The sequence below is a fragment of the Phyllostomus discolor genome, chromosome 12 (assembly GCF_004126475.2).
Source record: "Phyllostomus discolor isolate MPI-MPIP mPhyDis1 chromosome 12, mPhyDis1.pri.v3, whole genome shotgun sequence".
Classification (NCBI taxonomy): domain Eukaryota; kingdom Metazoa; phylum Chordata; class Mammalia; order Chiroptera; family Phyllostomidae; genus Phyllostomus; species Phyllostomus discolor.
The window spans coordinates 40,006,368-40,014,189 of record NC_040914.2 but is presented as its reverse complement, the minus strand read 5'-3'; the positions used below and the strand labels follow the sequence as shown (position 1 = coordinate 40,014,189).

General features: G+C 43.4%; 1 pseudogene; it reads right to left on the bottom strand.

Moving 5' to 3' along the window:
- Positions 1-3,656: 3,656 nt before the first annotated feature.
- On the bottom strand, positions 3,657-5,272 carry LOC114488657 (annotated as a pseudogene).
- Positions 5,273-7,822: the final 2,550 nt, after the last annotated feature.

Below are 7,822 nucleotides of genomic sequence, written 5' to 3'. Positions count from 1 at the left end.
GTCCGTGATTAAAAACAAATGTTCACAAATGTTGTGGAGCTACCAAAAAATGAGGTCATCAGGTTTTTCAGAGCACTTCTATAAGCTTTTCACAATCGTAATATCTTTTTAATTAAATAAATGAAATGCTTTTGAAAGTGAGAAGCTGACAGCTTTGGTTAGGGCCAGAAATAGAAGGCAAACACCAGGGTGACTTAACAGCAAGGCTTTATAGTCCTACACTGCTTCTGCTAATAAATTTCAGGGCTGGGTTACAGCCCTCATGCTCTCTCATGCCTGAGAGGCCTCTGAGAACCTGTTTGCCAGAGTGAAAATCATTGTCCCCAGATCAGGTAAAAATTTCAGAGCTCCAGCGCACATGATGACAACCACAGGTTTGGTTCTGCGGGTGAAAAGAGAGACAAACAATTGAACCGTCATGTTGATTCTTCTCTTCAAGTCCAAGCCCCCTCACCCCTAACAAAGGAAACCTAAACCCATCCAGCATGGGGTCTTTGACAATTTTAATATTTGAAGATGTAACTTTCTCTTTTCCATGGAGGGGTGAGGGTAGGTATTAGGTAGCGTCATGAATTCATAAAAACAAGTCCTATCTGTGGACACAAATTTTCATGGCAATTTTAAAAAGCGAATTTGGCCATGTTACCTTCCCACCTGGACTGCTTCAAAGACTCTGCACATTTCATGTTAAAGCCTAAATTGCATAACTTAGCTCCCCCTGACCTCCAAGCACCTACTTTGATTCCCCTTCCCCCACAATCCCTCTGGTCCTGCAGGTCAGAACCAATGGTGACTAGGCACTCTGTGCCTGAGAATGTGTTGTTCTGTGCACGGGCAGAGGCGATCTCCACCCTCCCTCCTCACTGGGTCTACTCCTGCTTGCCTGCTTGCCTTTCAGGCTCTCAACTACCCCCACGTCCCTCACGCCTTACTCCCCAGCAAAACATGCCCTTTGAGAATTTCCTGAGCATCCCATTTAGATACTCTTTCTGGGGTGTGCACAGCAGTCTACTTTTGCCCTTATAGATCTTACAACAATAGTCCTATTTGTCTGCTTCCCTCTCTCAGTTGAGACCCACAACTCATTTATATATTCCCCAGTTCTTGGTTCAGTCTCTGACACAGAAAGCGTGCTTATCATTTTCATTTCATCAGAGAAAAATGGAATTACCCATTCTGTTTCTGGAACACAGTGTATCCCAGAATGCCCTGCATTGCATTTCTGATCAATGAGTCCTATGTTAGGAAGAAGAGAAAGTGCCAGGGCTCTCAAAAGAACTTGGTAGCGAGAAAGAAGTACAGGTGAGTCCAGGAGATTGGGTGGCCCAGATATAATCAACTGTGAGTCAAACACTGTTTGGCACACTTTACACATGCATTTTCTCATTTAATGTTCTCGATACCTTTCCAGTATAAGTCTTCGATTTTGTTACAGGTGAATGAGCTGCCTAAGATCCGTGCATCCAGGAAGTAGCAGGGTTGGGATTCATTGATAGATCTTTATGATTCTAACAACAACCTTGTCTTTCTGTAGGAGAGCCTGTGTAAGGTGAACATTTCCTAATTTCTGTCTTTCAAAAGAAAGAAGTGGGTATTATTGAGACCTACAGGAGCCTAGGTCTGTCTGGAGTACAAGGTGTTCCTGATACCCTCTGACACACACACTCCACCCCAGATTTACTCACAAAATTCAGATTCAGAAAGAGAAGTGGACATGGAGATGACAGGTGGACCTGAACAAAGGACAAACTTGTGCAAACCTTTTTCATTTCTCTTAAGTCTCTACAAACCCACGGCCTTGTTTTTAGTATAGCATGCTGTCAATTGTAATGACATTTTATTTTTGGCTATTCACATGGCAGGTATTGTATAACAATCTGAATAAACCTGTGCTTCCATTTTGGATGAATTAGACACGCTTTTACTGAGGGCCTGGTACAGTGAAGAGCAGAACTAAGTTAGCACACTTTTACCTGTGGGACTGTAGGAGTGTCTTTTGCCATGGTGGTACCAATAATGTTTAGTCAACTACCACAGCTCCAGTGACCTGCCCAGTGCATCTCTTTCAGGCCCAGGGGAACTGCCCTTTCTCTCCAGGGCAGTCCATTCCAGTCCTCTGGAGTTGTGAAACCAGCTGTACCTTGGCAAGCCTTGGCCTGGGATTAACTTGGCCCAAGGTTATTCAGAGACTTCTCTGACTCATAACTTTGGGGCCAACTCTGAGTGCCAAGCCTCAGCCTTGCCCTCTCTTGCTTTTTCTCTCTGCTGATTCACACTGGGTTGGGATTTTATTGTCAGCAGTCATAATTGTGCATGGGTAGAACTTGGATTTTAAAGATGACAGGAGGCCAAGAGTAGGGTTCTGCTAGCTTTGTTACTTGCTGTGTCATTTTTCTTCATTGAAAAGAGGAAGGAAGGAAAGAAGGGAGGAGAGGAGGCAGGGAGGGAAGAAGGAAGAAAAAAAAAGGAATATTCCACCAACCCTCTTCCACCTTGTATATATTTTCTCCAAGCCCTCGGAAAGGCTTGTCCTAGATTTGACTCACAAGAGAGGAAGCCAAGTACAGTAGAAAAGTATGGATTTTGAAGTCAGCATGTCCGAATAAGTATGTGATGGTTATTTAACCTCTTTGAACCTCTGATTTCTCATCTGTGGATAAGCAATAATAATGCTCATCTTGTGGGGTTGTCATGATGATTAGGAATATTCTATATGAAGTGGTTGGCATGTTAGAAAACATTTCATAAGTGACAAATGTACTTATTAGAGCTATTTGTATTAAGTGGCCCCTTGAAGCAGTGAGAATGTGGCTTTACAGAGTAGACGGCACATTTAAATTTCATTCCTGTGAGACTGTGGCAGTTTGTTGTATGCTCCCTTTGAGCGGGTCCCGGGTGTGTCTAATGTCATGGTGGTTGCGTCCCAGGGACTGACTCAATCTGTGAGAATCCCAAAGCAGTCAGTACAGGGGAGGAGCAGGCAACAGAGAGAGGATGAAGAGTTCCGTCTGGCTCTGTGCTCAGCAGCTGTCCCACTAATTATTGGAATAATTTTGGCCAAGGTGCTTAAATGGCTATGACTTGGTTCTGTTATCTGCATTTATCTCTTTGGGTTGTCTTAAAGATTAGAGGAGATCACCCATCTAAAGTGCTTAGAACAATGAAAGTGGTTAATAAAAAATTATGTTAGATATTAGAAAGAGACAAGTTGGAATTTATAAAGTTCAAGTGAAGTATGGCATAGACTGTGGAGAAACGCTGCCTGGTTCCAGTCTGAGTTCCACTACTGTCTGCCTCATTTTCTCATCTGTAACATGGGTATAACCATAACCTCCTTATCTGTGCTTATCACATATGTTTGTTACAGAAGATAAGTGAGTTACTATTACATAAAACATTCAGAATATTACTTAATATAGGGCCAAATACTATATAAGTACTTGTTAAATAGATAAATAGAGGAGTCAGTAATGAAACAAGAGCCAAAGACAAAGCCAGAATGGCAAATAAATTTGGTTGGCCCTGGACCAGAAAGGAGCATAAGGAAAAAAAGAAGTGCCCTGGCCAGATAGCTCCAATGGTTAGAGGTTTGTCCCAATAATCCAAGGTTATGGGTTTGATTCCCAGATTGGGCACATACAAGAATCAACCAGTGAATGCATAAATAAGTGGAACAACAAGTTGATGTTTCTCTCTCACTCACTCCCTCTACCTTTTTCTCTCTCTAATATTAATTGTTTAAAACAGAACAAATGAACTAGTGAAATAAGAACTTATAAGACAATTGTCCTAAGTAGAGATGAGATATTCATGTTCAAGACAATTTTTTCAACATGTGGCCTCTACCACATCTTTAAAATATCACAAAAAAGTCAAGGAATCATCTGGCATCTTGCTGTTTCTACAGCCGAACAACTTAGGTTTTATTTATCAGCCTGCTGAACTGTTTGCTTTTTAGAAACATAGGTACCATCCAAAAATTTTCTGATATCCTAGTTTTTAGTTGTCATGGCTTGCTGAATCAAAGCACCTGAACTGGATACAAATTCAATGTCATTTCCTTCAAGTAGAAACTCAGCTTTCTGGGCTTGAGATACTGACCTTATCCGAACCCTGTGGATGTATTTCCCCTCCATGAAATTCCTGATTTCAACAAGAGAACCAGCCTCCTGAATTACAACACTGATGCAGAAATGAGTATACACAGCCCTCATCTCGTAACGGAAGCCTGTTATAACCCCCTTGAACATGTTCCGCACAAGACTGCAGATAGTGCCAACAGTAGCCAGTTCCTTTGCATTTCTCCACCATGTGTCAACATGGAGCCTCTTCTTCTTTCCAAGGAGAATGACTTCTATATTGATGTGATTGAAGTCCCTCTGCAGGGTGCCGCTGGGGCCCTTCACAATAACTGTGTGCCCCTTCTGAGTGATGTTGGTATATGTTGGAATGTTGACAGCCTAAATACTGGTCATGGTCTTCATCCTTGAAGTAGATGCACCAAAACAAAACAAAACAAAACCCCACTTCTTTGAAAAATTAGCAGCAGTCTTTGAAGTGTAAGGGTATGTTTAGCCTTGGGTGGGTGGGAGATCTGGGTGGATACAGTTCTTCCAACTAGCCATGGACTCCAAAAAAATGGCATAGTATCACTGTAGCAGCAGGTCCTGCTTCCTTAGCTCCCCAAGCCTGGTACCTGAGAAAAGTGACTCTAAACCTTTTCAGGGAGTTGGGCAAGGAGAATGAGGCAGGGGAGGGGGAGGGTAGAGGGGTTAGGGACTGGTCTTGCTTAGGGAAAGCCTGCTCCTCGAGGAAGGGCCAGGACCACTTCCAAGGCCAACTTATGAGTTGATAGAAAACTGTGGCCACTTCTGCTCTTTCTGCTGTCTGACTTCGGTGCACAAGCAGGACGTAAAATATTTAAATTCCATTGATAGAGCCAACTGTGCAAATTCCTGACAGGCAAATTGAGTCCCATTATCTGTAATTACAGTCGCCTGAATTCCATACCAGAGAGACCCTGTTTTCCAGCCATCAGTAATCACAGCTGCTGCTCCGGGGCCAAATGCAGCCAGAGCAAGTCCCAAGAATGGAGATGAGCAGCCCTAACAGAGTATTCCTGGCAGCCGCTGTCAAGAAACCCAAATCTTTTCTCCTTACAACCTTCAAATGGCTCCTGTAGCTCTCAGGATAAATACTTTGGTTAGGCCTGTCAGCACCTGGTCCATCTCTCTCTTGAACTTCTTCTCCCCTTCTTCACTTAAGCCATTCTGAATTACTTGTTTCTTGTGAACAACCTGGGAAGATTTCAGTGTATTTGGAATGCCTTCTTATCCAAATAATCACTTACTCGTTGAGCCAGTATTCACTGAACTCCTACCATGGGCCAGGCCCTGTGTAGGCAATGGGGATACAGTAATGAATAAAACAGACCCCCCCCCCAAACCCTGCTCTTATGACTTACTTTTCATGGATGGGAGACAGATAATAAACAAAACAAATAAGCGGAATAACTGGTATATTATATGGTAACAAGTGGAAAATATAGCAGGGGAGAGGGACAAGGCTTCCTGGGTTGAGAAAACCACAGTTGAAAATGCATTGGTCAGAAAAGACCTTGCAGAGGTGACAGTTAAAGCAAAGACGTGAAAAGGTTAGTTTTATCACACTGTCATTCACTCTGAGGCAGGTCCCAAAGGCTCCAGGGAGAGTGACTTTTCTTGAAAAGCCGTGTGTCAGGATGATTTCTCTTGCAAGTGATACAACAATAGAGACACAAATGGGCTTAAGCAAAAGTGGGAACTTATTACATCAGGACATTGAAAAGTATAAGCGAGGCTGGATTTAGGGGTCAAAAAATGTCATTAGGATACAAGCATCTTCATTTTATGTCTGCCTTACTCCAGGTGAGCTGCTGTGTAAACAAATAGCATAGACAGGGTGGCTTATAAAGCAACCATTTGTTTCTCCAAGTTCCAGAGGCTGGAAGTCCAAGATCAGGGCTCTGGCAGATTCAGTGTCTGATGAGGACTGGCTTCCTCATTCTTAGCCTGCTGTCTTCTCGCTGTGTCCTTACATGGCAGGAGTACTGAGAGAGATCTCCAGGGTCTCCTTCATAAAGGCACTAAATTCTGCTGATGAGGGAGCCACCCTTATGACCTAATCACCTCCCAGAGTCCCTACCAGCTAATAGCATCACATTGGGATTAGGATTTCAACACGTGCATTTTAGAGGACACAGATATTCAGTCCAGACCAGGCTCTCTCTGCTTTCCTCTGTGGTGAGTTTATTTTTTAGCTTTACACAGAAGTAAAAAGGCTGCAGGTGACTCCAGGCCAACATCATGCCAGGCTCAAACACAGAAGGGAAGACAGTGCCCCTCTACCTATAGGCAAACATGTCATTGCATGTCTTTGGGTTGCATGCTCATCTGGACACATTACTGTGATCAGGAAAGGGACATATGGCTCTGAGTGGCTGCATCTGGTCACCTACCTACTCTGGGAGTCAGAAGGAGAAACAATCTCCCAACAGCAGGGGAGAGCGGGGTTCAGAGGAAATTCAGGGGATTGCCAGAAGGAAACGAATGACTGCAGAGTGGAGAAAGGAATGAGTTTCCACAACCACTCTGCTCTAAAAGCTTTTTTAAAAAATCCACCGTGTGTAATGTTGATTCAGGGTGCTCCATTCCCAGAGGATGGTTAAGCACACGTTTCTCCCTCGGAGATTGTCTTCGGAGAAGAAGCTTGTTCCGTGGGACTGGTGGTTTCTAGGGTCTCCTGTCAGCATACGGAATGTACGAGCAGCATGTTCATAGGCAATCAGCCCCTGGAGGATGGCTGGATGTGTAATTTTGGCCTGTGACCTCCTGTGTTTCCTCCGTGGGCTCCAGTGAGCCACATCACAAGTGTCTGACATCACCAATGTCAAAAGTTCATGGCTTTTAGAGTCTTGTTCCATTCATACGGACAAATTACCCAGTGAGCCTGATAACATTTGAAGGCCACAGTCCTAAATTCTGAAAATAGAGCTTACTGCGTTAGTGGAATGCCGCTCTTTTTCTAGGAAGCTCCATGCTTGTGCTTTGGTATCAGATGGTCCTGGGGCTGAATCCTGACCCCACCGCTTACTTGTTGTGCAACTGTAAGCAAGTCATATGTCTTTCTGAGCCTTGTTTTTCTCATTTGCATGATGATACATTAAGAAGTGTAAATAAATAACCTTGTGGAAGGAAGCTAGCTAGCATACAGCCTGGCATAAGTGGAGGGCTCAGAAAACTTTCTTCATTTTTCCTCTTCCCTGATCCCTTTGCTCATGAGTTTACTATCAATCTCCCTTGGAGTCCACATCATACAAATTGCAGGTAAAACTGTCATGTACAAAGAAAAGGAATGGAAGGGACAGGATAGGGAAGCAAACCCTGGGGTGGAACTGTGGGCTGTACCGCTGAGTGAGAAACCACAGGCTTTGGAATTAGGCTGGGTTTTGAATCCAGAAGGCCTTGGGAAAATGACTTAACATCCTAGAGTCGTTTTTCTCATCTCTGCAATGAGAAAAACATGTATTGCTATTTATGGTTGTGAGAATTAATTGAAATAATATATGCAAGGAAGTTGGCCTAGAAGTCTTCAGTGAGTCTTAGTTCTGCTTGTTTTCAAAAGTAATCAATGCTTGAGTGACATCTGATTGACAATCAAGAAACCCAAATGAGAATTCCCAGAGAGAATTACCTCTTTTTTGGAAGACTGGCAAATTCAGACCTCTGCCTTATTCTCCTTCCTTTTTGCCTATGCATGTTCTTCCTTATGTTGGAGGCTGAGC